This window comes from Bubalus bubalis, chromosome 5 (assembly GCF_019923935.1).
Source record: "Bubalus bubalis isolate 160015118507 breed Murrah chromosome 5, NDDB_SH_1, whole genome shotgun sequence".
In the NCBI taxonomy this organism is placed as follows: domain Eukaryota; kingdom Metazoa; phylum Chordata; class Mammalia; order Artiodactyla; family Bovidae; genus Bubalus; species Bubalus bubalis.
This window is the reverse complement of record NC_059161.1, coordinates 24,006,837-24,026,848: the sequence shown is the minus strand read 5'-3', so window position 1 is coordinate 24,026,848 and position 20,012 is coordinate 24,006,837. Positions and strand designations below refer to the sequence as shown.

Below are 20,012 nucleotides of genomic sequence, written 5' to 3'. Positions count from 1 at the left end.
ATTTAGTGACTCCCAGTCTTTCAAGTGAGAAGTGGTTGGCTGCATCAGCTTTTAATAGGCTACAGGGCATGATTTTTAAGGAAGAATCTGAATTAAGGAGGGGATCCCCCAAAGGGGGAAAGGGGTTAGGATATAAACACATGTTGAGCACCTACTATGTGCCAGGCTCTGCTCCAAGGGTTTTGAATATGAGTTATCATTTGAGACACCATTGCTTCCTCTTATTTATGCAACAGGATGGCTCAGAAAGAAACATCTGTCCTTTGCCTAAGCACCACAGCCAGTGAGTGATGAAGCCAGGGTCTGAGGTCAGAGTTACAGAGCCTAGAAGGTGTTCAGATGGGAGGGAGAGGCATTTAAAGGGAGAAATACAACCAGTCTGACGCACTTCTTGGCAAACCTCACAATCCTAGTCTCCGGCTCCCTTCCTGAGAACCTCAAATCTGTGTGTGGTTTTTTTTTTTCCACTTTCTTTATGAGGTTGTTCCTTGATGAGTTTTTTCCTCCCTTCTTTTTTTTTTTTTTTAAACGATAATTTAAATTTTTATTAGGTGCTCAGCCGCAGCATAAATACCCCTATTTGAATTGCTGACACACAAATCAATAGGAAAGCACTTTCCTGGACTGGAGCCTTGGCATGCGAACCTCCCAGCCGCGTCCTCTTTCCAGATGAGAAGGAGTTGAAGAAACAGAACAAGCCATTTTCTTAAACAAGCCACAGTTAAAGGAAACAGAATGAGCCATTCAAGGTTTCTGGTCTCAGGGCTTTTCTTTCATTCTCTATCCCTCATTCTCACTAAGCAGTCTCGCCTTTAACCTCTGTATTACCAACCAGAGCGGTGTCATTTCTACAGGAGGAAGTGAAGAAAGCAGTGTGGGTGGCTGAGAAGTGGCCTCACGTTTTTTCAAATGAGAGCAAACCAGCGTCCCCCAGTATTCCGTCAGAGAGGAAAGATCTGGAGTTTCTGCAGGTCCTACCCACCCACCTCTGAGACCCCACCATCACTCTCTGGCTTGGAGAACTTGCAGTAGAAGATATGCTTAATATAATGGAATGTCTCAATAGCAAATAAAATTCAGTTAGGCTGTGCTTTTAATGCCCTGATGAAAAGGCAACAAGCTTGCATCCTGCTACATAGCTTAGGATTCCACACCTAAAAACCCAAGTGGTTGATAATTCTCCCCATGGGTATCCTAAAACGAAGGTCCAAATTCTAATCTTCTTCTTGTGTATTATCTCCCACCCTTCTTACCACTCCACCACCATGACTCAGTGATCCTGTGTTTCAGCTATACCACGTTTCTCAGTTACCTTCTGACATGCCCTTTCTTTCTGACTCTGAGTCTTTGTATATACTGTTTCCTCTCTGAATAACGGAGTGACCAAGCAATGTGAGTCACCTTGCCCCTCACCCCACCCCCAAGCAGTTGGTTTCTAGACATTAAGACTTCCTTACGTTGTGGGGTAGTTACCTACCTGTATGAATACATACAGATGGTCAACAGGCACATGAAAAGATGCTCAGCATCACCAATAATTAGGAAAATGCAAACTCAAAACCACAAGGAGATATTACCTCACATCTGTCTGAATGGCTATTATCAAAAAGTATGTGTGTGCTCAGTGATGTTTGACTCTTTGGGACCCCATAGACCCCACCGGGCTCCTCTGTCCATGCAATTTTCCAGACAAGAATACTGGATTGGGTTGCTATTTCCTTTTCTAGGGAATCTTCTCGACCTGGAGATCGAACCCATGTGTCTTTCATCTCCTGCATTGGTAGGCAGATTCTTTTACCACTGCACCACCTGAGGAGCCCCACTATCAAAAAGAGAAGATAACAAGTGCTGAGGGGTGGTGGAGAAAAGGGACTCTTGTGGACTGTTGGTGGGAATGCAAAACTGGTGCAGCCACTTGGTGGCTTTGCGGCTTCTCCTCTACCACAAACAGATTGCTGCTAAGTTGCTTCAGTCGTGTCTGACTCTGTGTGATCCCATAGACGGCAGTCCACCAGGCTCCTCCATCCATGGGATTTTCCAGGCAAGAGCACTGGAGTGGGGTGCCACTGCCTTCTCCACAAACAAATTGGGAGATCCTCAAAGCAGGGAGCCATGTCTCATTCAATTCCATATCAGTTAACAGTATGCCTCGACGTAGGTCTTTAGTAACAATTTGTTGAAATATAGGATACTGGCTGAAGATTCATTCATTCATTCACCCAACCAGAATTTACTAAATACAGTATGCCAGTTTAGAAATCCAACTGTGAATAAGACAATGTCCTTACTATTGGGGAGTTTATGTTCTATATATACATATACATATATATATACACACATATATATATAATAGTAGTTGATGATAAATGAGATAAATAAAAATAAAATGGGAGAGTGACAAGGAAAGCTATTTTATTTACTATTTAACCTCTATTTCCCCTACACCCCTAGTCCCTGACAACTACTTTCTACTCTGTTTCTATGATCTCAGCTTGATACCATGCAATATGTATTTTTTTCTGTCTGGCTTACTTCACTTAAGATAATGCCCTCCATGTTCCATGTTGTCACAAAAGACAGGATTTCCCTTTTTTATAGCTGAATGATATTCTATTGTTTACACATGTATGCTACATCTTCTCTATCCTTTAATCCACTGATGGACACTTAGGTTGTTTCAATACCTTGGTTATTGTGAATAATGTTGCTATGAACATGAGAATGCAGATATCTCTTCAAGATGGTAATTTCATTTCCTTTGGATACATACCCAGAAATGGGATTGCTGGATCATATGTGAGAGTTGGACCGTAAAGAAAGTTGAGCACCGAAGAACTGATGCTTTTGAACTGTGGTGTTGGAGAAGACTCTTGAGAGTCCCTTGCACTGCAAGGAGATCCAACCAGTCCATCCTAAAGGAAATCAGAAGGACTGATGCTGAAGCTGAAGCTCCAATACTTTGGCCACCTGATGCAAAGAACTGACTTGTTGGAAAAGACCCGGATGCTGAGAAAGACTGAAGGCAGGAGGAGAAAGGGATGACAGAGGATGAGATGGTTGGATGGCATCACAGACTTGATAGACATGAGATTGTTGGATCATATGGTAGTTCTAGTTTTAATTTTTTGAGGAACAATAATAGCTGCACCAGTTTGCATTTCCCATCAACAGGGCACAGGGGTTCTCTTCTCCACACCCTCCCCAACATGTGTTATCTTTTTGATAACAGCCATTCTGGCAGGTGTGAGGTGATATCTGTCCATTGTTCTGATTTGTATTTCCTGATTATTGGTGATGCTGAATATCTTTTCATGCCCCTGTTGGCCATTTGTATCTTCTTTGAAGAAATGTCTGTTCAGGTCCTTTGGCCATTATTAATTATTTAGGTTTTGGAACATTTATTGTTATTGAGTTGTGTGAGTTCTTCATATATTTTGCATATTAACCTCTTATCATCTATGTGGTTTGCAAATACCTTCTCCCATTTCATAGGTTGCCTTTTCATTTCATGGATGGTCTCCTTTTCTGTGCAAAAGGTTTTCAGTTTGTTTCAGTCCCACTTGTTTATTTTTGCTTTTGTTGCCTTTACTTTTGGTGTCAAGGAGAGCTATTAAAGATAAGATTAATAGGGTGGGCTTCTCTGTGGAGTTTACATTTAAGGCTACTGGCCTGCTGGACACAGGCTCTATGTTCTTTAGCTACTTGTGGAATGAGGTGGGAGCTGTCCCTGTATAGTGGCTGTGATGAGTGGCTCAGGTTCCCAAGATGGCTGACTGGGGGAGACAGGAAAGCCAAGACTATCTGGCCGTAGGAAACTTGGCTGCTGCAGCATTCGGCACTGATCTACTGAGGGAGCTATTTTGAAAAATATGGTGGAAATGAAAGAGCTTGAGATCCTTATGCCAGAGGCCTTAAAGGAAACCCTGGGCTCTGCCCATCCCCCCACACATGCTGCAGCGGCCACAAGAGCTGATCCTGTCTTCTGGGCTTCTGGGCAGAGGATCTTCTTAACCTTTGTGATTTCAACTATCAGCCCAATCCCAGCACAACAATAAGGGCTGTAAAATGAGTAAGCCCAAAGCTGCAAGATCTTGATCTCAGTTTTGTGACTTACTACCTATGCTATCTTGGACAAGCCACAGAAACTCTATAGTAATTCCCCCATCTATAGAATGGGAGCAATTAACGTGTCATTTTGCCCACCTTCACACATAGTTTTGCAGATCAAACGTGATATATGTAATAGTACTATGAATATCATGAAGCACAACAAAAATGCAAGGAATTATTATTGCCATCAGGGAATCAACATTCATTGACTATTAAGTACTAGAATCCCCATAGATACTGCTGCTGCTGCTGCTGCTAAGTCACTTCAGTTGTGTCCGACTCTGTGCGTCTGTGCGACCCCATAGACATCAGCCCACCAGGCTTCCCCGTCCCTGGGATTCTCCAGGCAAGAACACTGGAGTGGGTTGCCATTTCCTTCTCCAATGCATGAAAATGAAAAGTGAAAGTAAAGTCGCTCAGTCATATCCGACTCTAGTGGCCCCATGGACTGCAGCCTATCAGGCTCCTCCATCCATGGGATTTTCCAGGCAAGAGTACTGGAGTGGGGTGCCATTGCCTTCTCCCCATAGATACTACCTTTCTCAATTTTCACAAAATGTTAAAAGCTACCATGTTCCTCATCTTAGAGTCAGGGAAACAGAGGTTCAGGAAGGTTAAGTGAGCTCACCAAGAGTGTAGAGCTGGGCAGAACCAGGATCAAAGCTCAAGTCCACTGTCTTCAGAACTGATACAATTTCTCCCTGACTCTGTGTCCTTCTGCCTATGGGTGGTTGGCTCAAGCTTGGGATGGATTCTCATCCCTGAATAACCTCGTTCAGAGCTGGGGTTCACATTTCCCCTGAGTTGCGCCTCTCAGCCCCAATGCAAGAACTAAACACACCTCTAACCAAGCCTGCATTGGGGTGCCCAGGTCTCCTGGTGCCCAGTCCCTCTACCCTGGGATAAACCTGTCTCTTGGTTTGGTGGGCCACTGAGTCAGGAACATCGAGGGTCGGTTCTAAGACACTGCACAGCCCCCTTGCTCCTTTGGCTGATATTCTGCCACTATCTCCATCTCTGACCTCACAGCAGGGTAGGCTTAAGCTACACTGAACTTCCCTTTGGCTCCAGCCAACACTACTGCATCCCTTGAAATCTTCTGGTGGTCCTGGCTGCCCTGGTGTTCAATTTATGTCCTCACAGCTGAACAAGAACCCTGTGTAGGAGCAAATTGAGCTTTACTGCATTTTCCTACCATACTCCTCCCAGCTGGACCAAGCATTTGAGAATCCATCACAGGAATTTTATTTTGCATGGTGGCAGATTCGAGTTAAAAGAAGTGGCTCACAAGTGAATGGGTAGTTTTAACTGTGGCCCAGATAATCCACAAAGTGGATAAACCACAAAGTGAATGAGGCTTTTGTGGGTACATGAGAATTGACACCACCTTGTGAGATCGGATGAAGGAAAATCCATTTAAGAAAACTCACTTGCATGGAGCTGGATTCTTTTCTCATCCTGAAAGAGTTAGATGTGGCTTTGTTGGAAATACAGAAGAACTCCCCAAAGCAGTGGTAGTGGAAGAAGCGACAGCACTAAGCCCCCGAGAGAAATGTTGACTGATCCGATCTTATTTTTAAACTCATCTTTGTGATGCAAACCAACCTTGTGAGAGCTATGATTCTCCAGTCTTTGCATCTCTCTAGCCACCAGGAACTTGCGTAGTTTCTGAGCGATGCTCAGCACAACATGGTAATTTAGTACACAGAGTTCCTGGGTATGAATCTTGGCTCTGCCATTTATTATGTGTCTTCTGGCACTTTAAACAATCTCTTTGTGCCTTAGTTTTTTCATCTGTAAAATGGGGACAATAATAGTACCTCCCTCAAAAGGTAGTTGTATAGATTTAGTAAGTTTCTGTGTGTGGAGTACTTAGATCAATTGCCTGGCAATCATGTTTATAAAGTAGATGTTAGTGATTATCATGCTACTAAAAAATAGACATGGAACTATTTTTGGCTCTATCTGGTGACTTAGGAAACCCAGGCTGTTAGAGCCTAACATACTGGTAGTCGATCTCCAGTAACCACTCACCATGGTTGCTACCTGGCAGGCTTGGTCAGGCCAGTGGCTGAGCTTAACTCCAGGGAGGAGACCCAATGCTTCAAAAATGAAAGAGCTGTTTACCCTTTCTAGCAGGCTTTTGCCTTTGGCAAATAGTCCCCTTAGCAACATTTGACCTTAAGAACTTAGCAGGAAAAGGGCAAAACATTTCAAGGAATAGAAGCTGGGTCTCCTCCCAGGTGTCATGTCACAGCAGGGCAAGGGGATGTCAGGTGGGACCCCCTGGCCACTCTGTCAAATGTAGCTGCCTAAGGTCCCCAGGAACCTGCCCGGGAAGTGTGGAAGCTGTAGAAGAATGTGTGTGTGTGCAGACAGAGAGAGAAAACTCTGAACTGGTCCCTGTCTCCTCCACTCCAGCTGCAGTGAAGAGACACTGGTGGAGCAGAGAGAGCTGGGAGGTGACCCCTATGGAGTTGGAGGGAAGACACTGCCAGGGAATCCCCCTAGCCCTCTCGGGTGGTGTCATTCCTTTTTCCTCCTACGTCTCCAAGGATGGCTGCCTGAGCTTTCCACTCTCACTAAATTAAGCTGATAAAATACAAATGAAAACGGAACGGGGGAGGGGAAGAGGATAAGGCACACTCTTCCTTTGCATTTTAATATGAGCCTCAGACCATTTTCAATAAGAGATTGACAGAATGTGGCCAGCTCCCCACCCCCACTCATTACATATCAAGATCCAGATCAATAGTACCCTTTCCTCTCCTCTGGAATATTCCACTTATCCCCTCCATGGATGGAGGATGGGCACAGGATGTCACACCCTTGACATGGTTGGCTGACCTCTTGAATGTTGGGTCTGGAAGGGCATCCCTTCCAGACATACTCCCCTGGGACCTGTGCTCCAAGTGGGCAGCACTGAGCCCCTGATCTTTCCAGGGAGCCAGGTGTGGGGATACAGCCAGGACTCACCACAGGGGCAATCCCACGGGGATAACAACCATCTTGTTTGGTTAGTCTGCCTTCCCTTGAGTAGCTGTCCAAGGTGCTGCCCAGAGGCTCTTGTAGGACTGAGGAGTGCTGGTAGTAAGATGAAAAGAAGGCAGGGTTCAAGTCCACTGCCTGTCCCCTGAATAGACTTGCTCCAGCAGCCAGTCTCAGGCCACAGGGGGCACCCCCAACCCATGGGGGAAATATGTGGCAAAGTATCCATGTGACCTCTAACCTCCACCCTTAAAATGCCCTCCTTCCACCTTAGACATTGCCATCAAGAGAGAACTCCACTAACTGAAGACCCTGTAAGTGCTACAGGCCATTCGGAGCCTTCATTACGAAAATGATATCTCATTGAACCCACAACAGCAATTTCCAGAGGTAGAAGCTATTTATTAATACTTCATTTCATAGGTGAGGCGACTGAGGCTCAGAAAAGTCAAGTGACTTTCCCAAGGCCACACAGCCGGTAAGTGGCAGAGCCAGAATTCAAACCCTTGCTGGGCAGGGTTTCGCCAGAGCATTTCTGCAGGCCCCAGCAGGGGCCAGAGGGGAGACCAGGCGGGCGTGGGGGCTGGTCAGCACCGGCTCTGCAGTCTCATTGCCGGATCCCATCTGGAGCCAGGAGGCGCAGAAACCTGGCGGCTTCCGAGGCAGATGAAAAGACAACCTCCCTCAAATTGTTTTATTTAAAGCCAGACTCCTGACTGTTTGAAGCCGCTTGATTTTGGCAGTCCTTGTTCCTTTTCCTTTTAAACAGCCCTCGGAGATGAGGGGAACGTATCGCTGCCGGCGCCTCACTTGCAGATGCTCAGAAGACCTTTGGCCTCCCCCGCCCCTACCGGCTGCTCCCCGCTGCAGCTGAGCGGTGAGTGTAAGTGCGTGTGAGCACGTGGGCGCGTGCACGCGACTGGGTTGGAGAGAGGCAGGGAGCCCGGAACCCATTAGCACCCCAAGTATAGATACAGATGAAGTCTTCTGCTTTTATACAGAATCTCACCAGCGTTAAACTTCATTTATATCTCTATAAATGCATACGGCTTTGAACACGAGACTTTACGGCTGGGTTTATAAGTTTTGTCTCCCTGCAGGCACAGCCTGGGTCACCGGGAGGAGATGCCCCAACCTTGTGCAGGGCTCTCATCTGGTCCTTGGGGTCTTGTCCTTTCTGCTGCCTGGCCTCCCTGCGTCCTGCCCTCTCCCTGTCTGCACTGAGCCCTCTCACCCCTGGCTCACAGCTGGCTGGACTGTGGGGAGGAGGGGGGAGGACCTCGGGGCTGTCACCTGACTACCACTCCACATCTGTCCCTGGACCGGAGCCCCACTGCTGACCTTGGGATTAACAAGTTCACTGGAGATGGCAGGACAGGCTGGCAAAACCTGGTTTATGAACGTATCTGCTTTACAGAATCCATTTAGACAAACAGAACATCCACACAGATGCCGGTGCGCAGTGGCTACAGGGTTTACAATAATTCAGGAGGCAGGCAGCTGCTTCTCTCCTGATGTGCTTATGGAGATAAATTCAAGGTAATCTATATAAACCCAAGCCTTTGAAATTGCACACCGTCAAAAAATTCCCACAATTACTCTAGCCCAGCCAGGAGGTGGCTGTTATGTTCTTCTTATGGAAAATATAATTATAAAGGAAGAGAAAACATTTCATAAATAAAACTCAGAGTGGCAGAAGAAGCCGGAGGGAGGGGAAGGCCAGAGAAAAGAAACCCAAAGGGGCTGCAAAACCCAGCGTCCCCTTTAAGGTTCAGATTAATTTCAGTCCAGGACAATTTCCAGGTAATTAATTGGCAAGAGGCATCTTTCAGATATTTTTAAATATCAGCCTTCCAGGCTCTTGGTGCTAAAGGAGAAGAAAAAATAGCCAACACATGCTCCTAAAATCAAGGTGATGTAAAACAAGGGCCTGCCCAGCCCATTAGCCCTTGAGGAGAATATAAAATCCAGGTCAGCCCAGATAATTGTTTGCTTGTTAAAATGCCAAGTCCCCTAGTCTGTCCCCAGTCCCCAGGCCGCAGGAAATGGCTAGTGGCACATTGGTTCACGCTTCATGCAGATGCTGTCCTGGGCATGGTGTACTTGTGTCCTCATTTGATTCTCATAAAAACCCTTTAAAGACGTGATGATCTTTATAGGCTTTTGGGGAGCAGTGAAGAAGCCCTGATGAGGAACCTCAGATTCAGACAGGTAAGTCATGGCCCCAGGGCACAAGGTCAGGATGTGGTAGAGTGGGAATCTGAAGCCAAGCTTCCTGTGATTAAGCCCCAGTCCTCGCTTCTTGCTGCACATGGCCCCAGGATGGGAAAGGGAACCGCAGAAAGGAGTGAAAGAGCTTGGGCTCTGTTTCAGACAGATAGAGATCAAAAACAGCCCTGCCACCTATGAGCTGTGCTACCCTGGGCAAGTTATTTAGCCTCTCTGAATTCAGGAGCTTTGGTTCTGTCCTCTGTGGTCTTCATAAGAAAAAGCAACCATTTCAGTTCAAGTTGCACCATGACCAGAGTTTTCCCTTTTTGTTGGACTGGAGAAGGTTTTCCTTGCAAAACCTTGCTTCTGGGTTGTCATAAGGATTAAACACCTAGCTCAGCACCTTCTACCTAGCTACTTCCAGTAAATGAGATCTCTTTCTATTATAGTGAAAATCAAGTGCAATACTCTGTTGCCCAGCCTGGTATAGTGCCTGATGCATCAAGAACATAGCATAAATAATATCCATCATCATCATTATAACAAGGGAAACAAGTTAGGAACTCCTGTACTTAAGTTGAGCAGAATGTTAATCACTCAGTTGTGTCCGACTCTTTACCAGCCCATGGACTACAGCTTGCCAGGCTCCTCTGTCTATGGGATTCTTCAGACAAGAATACTGGAGTGGGTTGCCATTCCCTTCTCCAGGGGATCGTCCCCAGCCAGGGATTGAACCTGGGTTTTCTGCATTACAAGCAGATTCTTTACCATCTGAGCCACCAGGGAAGCCCAGGTTGAGCAGAACCAACAGCAAAATGAGAACGTTTTTCTTAGGCCCTCCTGTGGGCCGGACCCTGTGCTGGACTCTCCCAGCCTTCGTAGGATTGGTTATCTAGGCAGAGATTTTCACATATACGATTAATAATAATGCAAGATATAAAATTCCTCCAAAGATACGTAAAAGAATCACAGTAGAGCCATTATTAATCGCCAAATGGGTGATACAAGCAAGAAAAGAAGGCAGCTAAGGCACAGGCTTCAAACCTGGGTTTGAATTTCCATTGTATCACTGAAGTGAAGTGAAGTCACTCAGTCGTGTCCGACTCTTTGTGACCCCATGGACTGTAGCCTACTACACTCCTCTGTCCATGGGATTTTCCAGGCAAGAGTACTGGAGTGGGGTGCCATTGCCTTCTCCAGAGGATCTTCCTGACCCAGAGATCAAACCCAGGTCTCCCGCACTGTAGGCAGACGCTTTACTGTCTGAGCCACCAGGGAAGTCCCTGTTGTATCACTACTTAGCTGTAAAAAGTTGAACAAATCACATAAGTCATAATGCGTCTGTTTTCTCACCTGTAAAATGGGCATACTAATATATGTCACGTGTTTTAGCCCCTTAATGACATAAAGCATTTATTAACAGTGACAACAGCAAACGTTTGTTAAGGGCATTCTATGTACCGTGCACTTGGCTAAAGCCCATAGCAAGCGCTGTCAATGTAAGCCGGTATTATCACTAGACAATAGAAAGATCCAAGCTACCAGGGCCCAGGCATGTGAATTTCTTGGGTGGATTCAGATTAAAGACTAAACTCCAGCCCACAGATATTGCTAAGCTGTTGTCAAACACTGGTCGTCATGAATCGACACTGTCCTAGGATCAATGTTCCAGGCTTTTTCCTCTTGTATGATGAGAATTCATCCAGATTAAATAAATTCCTCCCGGGTCCTGGTAATAACTTTTTATTGAATTGTCTACAGCCAGAGAATAAGATGTTTTTATAGCAGCCAGGTGGAGATGAGCTCGGCAATGCCTGCTCTAAGGACAGAGGTCCTAGGGTTGTAAAACTGTAATGAGTCTGTTCGCGTATTTGCCCCTGGCCCCAGGACTCCATCCCTCATTATGTAATCTCACCTTAAAATGCATAAGCCGGGAGGGACCCAGAGATGTGCCCACCAAGGGTGAGGGGTGACCTCTCTGTCTCCTGGTAACTCTCCGAGCTAAGCAAGAATAGAAGAGTTTAAGATATCAGTTCACTGGAACTGTGTCTATTGTACACTTACCAATGAGGGTCAGACTACAGGAAGCAGATCTAGCTCATTGGGTTGGTGGGGAATGCATCACCCCCACTTCTTCTCTTTGATTTGCCTCCAGGAAGCCACCTGCCTGGTTTTCATAGGGAAAGGGAAGAATTTCAACCCACTGAGACCTATGACCAGAGAGTCTCCCTTTTCCATTTGGTTGGAAGTAAAGGGAACTTGCCAAAATTAAAGAAGTCGAGACAAAGCAACCCAAGTGTGTCCATCAGCAAATGAATAAACAAAATGTGAGCCATGCATACAAAGGAATATTACTCAACCTTGAAAGGGAATGAAATCCTGACACACGCTACATACAGAAGAACCTTAAAGACATGACGCCAAATGAAATAAACCAGACACCAAAGGACAAATATGGTGTGATTTCACACACAGGAAGTGCCAAGGTTATTCAAGTTCATGGAGAAGTGAAGTAAAATGGTGGTTGCCAGGGGCTGGGGCGGTGGGGGAATGGAGAGTTGTTTAAAACTACAGAGACTCAGTTTGGGAAAATGGAAACATTTTGAACATGGATGGTGGTGATGGTTCCATTGACCATGTGAATGTACATAATGTCACTGAACTATACACTTGAAAATGGCTTAAGTGGTACATTTTATGTTATGTATGCTTTATCACAAGAAAACAAAAGAGTAAAAGGAAAGAGGCAAAACTGCTTAAATTCCCTTTGCCAACTGACCTTTTGGTTACTTGCTATGTTCAAAAATATGTCAATACAGTCCTAGTCCAAAATCATATTCCTAGGTAAAGATGTGGTGATTCTTATACACAGTTGGAAACAGCACTTAAACACCTGAATTCCATTTTTCTCCTCTCAGTGGCCCTGCTCTTAAGATGAGACTCCAGTTAGGTGGGGAATCTCATCCGATCTTTATTAATATCGCTATAATTGAGATGAGGCAAAGGTGTGTCTCTGCACTTTCCCCATCATTTACTGGGATTGGTGTTGTGGAGATCACTCAAATTTTTTGTTTCCACACAAACCTAGACCTTGGGGAATCCTCATCATGACTGTCTTCTAACTTGTCATGTCGCAAGGGCTTAGCAATCTTCGTTCCATTCCGTGGGATCTCAGCTGGGGGTGCTGATTGAGGAAGAAGCCTTCTCAAAATTGAGCTGACTGGTGCCTTCTCTGAGATAGGCCCACCCAGAACAGGGCAGAGCCTGGGAAGAAGGTGCTTAGTGAAGTCTCTGAGTGGAGGAAGGCAAAGGACATGTTTACCCACCAAGCATGTAAACAGCTCTGTGACTCACTTGGCCCCGTTTTGAGATCTACTAAAGACGTATCCACGTATTCTACTTGGGCTTGATTGTTGCCTGCTACACACACCCCTTGATTTTCCAACACCATGACTATAAACTTGGACAAGGACGAAACTCCTCCCCCACCTCTGTGTTACCCACCCAGTAACAGTAGCATCAAACCTCCGAAAGGTTCTCTGAGAAGTCTAGTGTCTATATGAAACACTAAGCAATACATTTTCTCTGCAAAATGTAGCAATCAAAGCTATGGTGATAAACTTCAGGAAGTGAAGAAAGTGATGGGGTTGAAGGAGGGAAATATTGATTGGAAAGAAGAACGAGGGAACTTTTGTGTATCCTGTTTGGGGGAGTGGTTAAACAGGTGTACACAGTTGTCATCAAGACTCACTAATCTTGACACTTAAGACCAGGATAGTTTTATTATATGTGAACTATTCCTAAAAAAAAATTTTTTTTAAGTAATAGTGGAGGTCTTTGGGTAAAAAAGGGTAACCCATGGCTGGGATCACTGACTCAATGGACGTGAGTCTGAGTGAACTCCGGGAGTTGGTGATGGACAGGGAGGCCTGGCATGCTGCGATTCATGGGGTCGCAAAGAGTTGGACACAACTGAGCGACTGAACTGAACTGACTGATGACTGTAGCAACCTTTTCCTTCTCTCCACCTTTTCCTTCTCTCCACCTTTTCCTGTATCTCTCATATCTCAGAGACAGCCCAGCTGAGTCTCTACTGCTCAGTGAATGAGGCCTGGATATGAAAATAGGCTGACTTTCCTTCCAAAATGCTGGCCTGATGTGAGAGCTGGAGCTGCTGCAGGAGTGGAGGTCTTATTAAAGAGTGGATTTGTGTCCAGTTCCCTACTCCTCTCCACAGGTTTCTGTAGGTGCTCAGAGACCAGACTTCTCCTGCTTCTTAGTCATCCTCCCACATTTTGAGCCACAGAGAACTCAGTGGAGGTGTTCCCAGAGGAGGCTCATAGGAGAGAAAAGTCATCAAACACTTTGGTGGTGTCATTACCAAGACACTCACGGTTATCTTGGAAGGGTGCCTTCAACTGGGATTTCTGGGGCAGGGTGAGCATGGCAATCGGGTGCAAGATATCATTTCAGCCTTGAGTCCACCAGTCTGGGGTTCCCTCTTCACAGTAAGTCCAGAGAACTCGTCACCTTTCTGGCCATGGGTCACGACCATCTTTTTGGCTGAGAACTAAAGACCAGCAACACCTTGAGACTCCTAGTCGATTCTCATTCTTTGCCAGGGAGGAGCCATCACACCACACTGAATTCACTTAAAGGCTCTGGTTGAAAAATATGTCCACTGGGAAGCAATTCATCCCTGCTCTCTCCCACACGTGAGCATTTCTGCATTTCACAGGAGATGAGATATTAGGAGACCCAAAGTTCTCTTTCTGCTTTTGCTACCCTCTGGCTTAGCACTTTAAACTCCTATGTCTCCCCATTTATTAAATGGGTCCAGTAATGGCACCAAGTACTTCTTTCAGAGAGAATTTGAGGTCATTAATAAAATAATGACCACTAAGTACAGTGATTTCAGTAATAAATGGTGGCTTTGGATAGGGTCCACTGCAAGGGCGTGAATTTTTTTCAACCTTCAGGGACTTGTCATGCAGAAATCCATCTACTCTCTTGTTCAAGCTGGGAGAGTTTGAGAATGGAGGGAGTTGGGAGAGTTGAAATATGAATGAGTCAGTGTTGGTTTCTGATACTCTGCTTTGTCTATTTCAATCTTTTTTCCCTATCCTTACAGGCTCTGACTACTCTTTCCTCATTGCATTCTACTTCCAGACATTCTAAGGAGATGCTGAGGTTTCTGGATCTAATGATAAGAATAGTTAAAAAAAATAATGATACCATTTCACTCAGGGCTATGTCTTTCACCCAGGAGCCTCTCAAAGCAGAGGTGGAGAGTATTTTGTTCAGCTTGGAGGAGGGACTCAGCCTACTGAATTAAAAGCAAGACAGAGAGTCATCACCCTAGAGTTTATCGGCAACTGGAAGGAGTAAAACCTCCCCCCACCTCTGACTCTCTTCTGCTTCAGCATACCTGAAGAAAATGACCAGAACAGATAGGGGTTAATTCAAGGCAAGATTTGCTCTTACAAGAAACCACATATGTTTAAAAATACTCCCTTGGGCTGTTCTCCATGGAGATTCAGATGATTGAAAGAAGTCCCTGGTGCCACTTGTTGAATGGCCCCACCCAAGCAGGTGTGGGTAAGATTGAAGGGCAGGGACCAGCAGATAGTGTCTCCAAGGCAAAGCCAAGGCAGCTTTGGGAAATTAATTGAACATATTTCAGAGGGGCAGAAAGCAGAGGAGGCAGAGCAGTACCTTGCAAAAAAAGTCATAGCAATGAAGTCTAAAGTAATGATGATTCCATTTGTGGAATGTTTCAGTGCTGGGAGACATACATTACTTCAAGCCTTCCTGAGTTAGGACCTGCAGCAGATTCGCTTCTGCTTCCCCAGACATATGGAGACAAACGTTTCTCCTGGGCTGTCTCTCAGTGGCAGAAGTCAAAGCAGAACAGACTTTGTCCTCTTTGCAACCATACATAGTCAAGTATGACAGAAAAGTGGAGGGCAGATCCTGCCTCCTTGCAAATATAGTTTGATCTGCATGGGCCAACCTCTGCAGAGCTCAAGCTACTGACACTTCCTTATCACCACGAAGGCAGGGGGACCCTGGCCCCCAAACCACCCAGCCTGATGCCCACCTGTTGCCCCTGCCCACTTGCCATGGATTCACACCAGGAGAGAAAGTAATAAAAGGTCAGATTGGGCTCTCTTCACAGCAAGAACCCAGAGATTCCTGGGGAAATTGACATTTTTAAACACCACATCCTCCAACCTCTCTCAGAGGAGCATAACTTTTAACTCTAGCTCCACTCTCAACCCCCTCCCAGCTTCCTCTGTAACACTCTCCCTCCATGGATGGCTTGTCAGGAAAGAGTTAAATAAAGTGCACAACTAATTCCCCAAAGCCTCCCTCTTATCTACATAAAAGAAAAAAGAAAAAACAGCCCTACCCAGAGACAGACACGAAGGAACCTGCTGGCAATTTAGCTCAGACCTCACCTGTCTTATGCAACAGCCTGCAGACGCACACACACACACACACACACACACACACACACACACACCCCCTCATAAGACCAGAGTCCACATCCCCCTTTAATTTGGTAGACATAGTTTTGCACCTTTTTCTCCCCCTACCCAAAATCCGGCTTGACTGGCAGCAGGGAGATAGATGTAACCTTACTGCCAAACGCCTTGTAGGAACATAGGGAGACACACAGGAACCAAAAATGCATCTCATAGCTCTCCGTGGTGCTGAAATCACTCCGGCGAGGAAATCGAAAGGAGCGAGTGCGCTGGACTTACCCGGGCTGGGGGTGGGCAGCAGGGGAGCTAGGGGAGCTTCCTGTGAAGAGAATTCTTGAATGTGCGGGCTGGAGCCAGTTGCTGCGCTCACCTAGAGAGCCCACCTCTCTCTTCTCTTCTCTTCCCTTCCTCCTTTCCCAGGAGGACCAGAGGAGGCTCCGCGAAAGAAATGAAACCCGAGCTGGCAGGGCTAGAGTGGAAGGAGAAAGAGGAGGCAACCAAAATAAGCTGGAAAAGTCAGGTGGCTTTACTCCACTAGTGGTAATTCCTCGGGTCAGGGAGGACCCCTCTTCTCTCACTGCATGTCTGAGCCCTTCTCCGTCTCTGCGTGCTGAGCCAACAGCCTGAGTACAGTCGGTTCCTGCCTCTGACGTGAAAGAGACGAGGAAGCCTGGGACTGCTTTGCTGTCTCTCTCTCTCTCACGCGCTCTCTCTTTTCCCCTCTTGCTGAAATTTCAGCTGCATGATATATTTTTTTAAGCCTGTTTTTTCCATCCCCCTCGAAGCAGCCCCCTAGTGGACAGAAAAGGAAATAATCCTGAGTCCTCTTTTCAGACACAGGAACACTTGCCCTACCCACACAAACTCTTAGGTGATGCTTTCATACAGACAAGGTCCTGTAGAGCCAGGTTCTGCCCTCTGGTCAAGCCAGATAGGAAGGGAAGGGGAGGTGGAGGGAGACAGAGAGGACAGGAGCTTTTGCAGATCCTCTACCCATGTTATTATTCAGTCACTCAATCATAGCTGACTCTTTGCGACCCCGTGGACTGCAGCACACCAGTCTTCCCTGTCTGTCATCATCTCCCTGAGTTTGCTCAAACTCACGTCCATTGAGTCAGTGATGCCATCCAGCCATCTCATCCTCTGTCGTCCCTTTCTCCTTCTGCCTTCAATCTTTTCCTGCATCAGGGTCTTATCCAACGAGTCAGCTCTTCACATCAGGTGGCCAAAGTATTGCAGCTTCAGCATCAGTCCTTCCAATGAATCATGGGATTCCAGTGAATCCCATGGTTGCAGAAATTAAAAAAGTGAAATGGGCTGGGGGGAGGTGGCTGGGGAATGATGTTTTGAGGAAAATCAGTTGTGAGATTCCCAAGTACTTTAAGGTCCTGACTCAGCAGAAACACACTCTCCAAAGAGTGAGGGTCTGCAGCCAACTGAGCTATGTCTGTACACAGGACTACCCAAGAATTGAGTGTCTAAAGAGTCAGGGGATACAGGAAACCAAAGAGAAAGTATCTAGCCAGCACCTCATTTAATGCCCTAATATGACTTATTTGAAAGCAGGTAAGGAAAATATCTGAAAAGGCATGGCCTGAGATCAACTCAGAGATGGAGAGAGAATTGACCTTGTTAAGCATCCATGGAGAACCACTGCACAGAAAAGTCATCAAGGGGGCCACTGCTCCCAGGCTCCCAGGGATGTCTTATACTCCTTTTTAAATGTACAGTCTCACTGTCTTCTGGAAAGAGCCCCAGTACTTACATTGAGAAAGTTGAATCCTAGGTTCATGCTGCCACTCACTTACTGGACATCTTGCTTCTTTATGGCTCAATTTCAGTGTTTGTAAAATGTGGATAATGCTGCCCCCTCCCTACTGAATAGGAATGCTGAGGAACTAGAATGATACAGAGACACGGAACTGCAATGTTGGCAGGGAATTTAAAAGTATCATATCAAAACACTTCCTTATGTTAGATCCTCCCCTAGCAAATAATAATAACTAGCACTTATGGAGTATTTGGCAGGTATTAGCACTGTTATAGGGCTTCCCTGGTGGCTCCGTTGGTAAGGCAAGGCAGGAGGAAAAGTGAAAGTGAAAATGAAGTCACTCAGTTGTGTCCAACTCTTTGCGACCCCATGGACTGTAGCTTACAACATTCCTCCATCCATGGGATTTTCCAGGCAAAAGTACTGGAGTGGGTTGCCATTTCCTTCTCCAGAGGATCTTCCCAACCCAGGGATCGAACCTGGGTCTCCCACATTGTAGGCAGATGCTTTACCATCTGAGCCACCAAGGCAGGAGACTGGGGTTCAATCCCTGGGTCAGAAAGATCTCCTGAAGAAGGAAATGGCAACCCACTCCAGTATTCTTGGCTGGAGAATTCCATGGACAGAGGAGCCTGGTGGGCTACTGTTCATGAGATCACAAAGAGTCGGAAACAACTGAGCGACTAACAATTAACTTAACAAGGCACTGTTATAAGCCCTTACAAGTATTAGCTCATTCAATGCCTACAATAACCATATAAGGCAGATACTACTCTTGCTGTCTCACAGACCAGGAAACTGGGGTGCAAAGGGATGAAATGACTTCTCCAAGATCACATAGCTAGTGAATAGTAGGGGTGGTTTTGGAATGAAAGCCATCTGACTCCAGAGGTTGTGTTATTAACCAATATATTTACAATATATATACACTTCAGAAGCAACAGCGTCTGAAATAAACAGAAGACAGCACCATAGCTCTCATTATTTTTGTTTATGATAAAGTGTTTAGATTGTTATAATAATTTTATATGTGGCTCGAGTTTTTCAAATTATTTACAACTATGGATGCCAAACTGGAAATTGCTATTACTGATGAGAATCCTCTAAGAAAACTAATTCTCTTGGTGATTTGAATAGTTTCACATATACAAAACTAACTGTAAATCTCAAAATTGGAAACTGTTTGGCTTCAACATCAGTTTAGAGGACACTTTATTCTATTTCTGTATGAAAAGCAGACCGTTGCCTAGTGTCTAAATCAGGGCTAAGAGGCAGCCAGCAATCTGATGACCTGAACTGTCATAATGCACTCAGCTAATAAAAACTCAGGAAGCTGTTGACATTTTCTTCAGAATTTCAGGATTGCAAAATTTCTTACCTAACGTGGCTTACTTTTTTCTGACTTTGGATCAAAAGTGAATGGAGCAAGACCAAGATGGGATGTGCAGGTTAACAAAGAATGGTCTCTGTCCTTGTGGAGTTTCTGGTTCCTCAAAGCGAGGGAGAGGGAGAGGAAAGACCATCCAGTTCCAGGGTCAGGGAGGGAGGAGTAAGTGCAGAGACCTGGGTAGATGCAGTGTAATAAATAAGCACATTAAAAAAGACAGTCACCTGATCTTTGAGAACTGGGGTACTTCTTGAGGAGTGTGGCTTCTAAGCTGAGGCTTGAAGAATGAGCAGTTATTTCAGCAAAGGGGAGGGAGGGGAAATTAAGCAGAAGGCACAGCATGTGCAAGCTGGGAGGTGAGAGCACCATGTGAAACTTTCAAGGTAAGCGTTACCCTTCTATTTATAAATGGGGAAACTGCACCTAAGGACACATATCTAGTAGGTGTAAAACCCAGATTAAATGTGCATCTGTTGGACTCTTTGTGAAGCTCTACGTTGTCTTCTGTCATTCCGGGGACGTGCACACACAATTTCACTAAGATGCTTATAGTAACTGAGTGCTGTGGTGGCATCTATAAGGAAGCTGGAAGTGTGATCCATTACTATTCAATGAGAAGGCCACAAGAAGGCACTAGTCAGTACTGAAAAAGGAGGAAACTCAGAATGACAGAACTGTTTCTGGTGGATGTGAGATCACTAAATGTATAGAGAAGTAGGAATATTTCATAGACACAGAGACATTAGAAACTTGTGTTTGAAAGGGAGGAGAAAAGCAGGAATGCAGGCAGCAGCAGATGAGATGGTTAGATAGCAACACTGGCTCAGTGAACATGAATTTGAGCAAATTCTAGGAGGTAATGGAGGACAGGGAAGCCTGGCATGCCATGGGCCACGGAGCCACAAAGAGTCAGACATGACTAGGTGACTGAACAACGAGGAATAACAACAACGAGGAATACAGAAAGGACTAAAAGAGAGGTTTAGATTAAGCACCATGGGAGCCCAGAGGAGGGAGAAGTCCTTGGCAGGGATTAGGAGAGACTTCACATGGAAAG

General features: G+C 45.6%; 1 protein-coding gene and 1 long non-coding RNA gene across 2 annotated transcripts in view; one reads left to right on the top strand and one right to left on the bottom strand.

The window, feature by feature from the left end:
- The window catches only part of TNR (tenascin R), a 487,013-nt gene extending 470,332 nt beyond the window's left edge, over positions 1 to 16,681 (bottom strand). The window contains exon 1 of the mRNA XM_006060357.4: positions 16,077 to 16,681. The gene's annotated coding sequence lies outside the window, so the exon portion shown is untranslated. The remainder of the gene's footprint in view (positions 1 to 16,076) is intronic.
- LOC123333659 lies at positions 7,860 to 12,029 on the top strand. The gene is made up of 3 exons (XR_006551101.1): positions 7,860 to 7,975; positions 9,258 to 9,309; positions 11,465 to 12,029. It is a non-coding gene; the product is annotated as an uncharacterized LOC123333659 (long non-coding RNA).
- Positions 16,682 to 20,012: the final 3,331 nt, after the last annotated feature.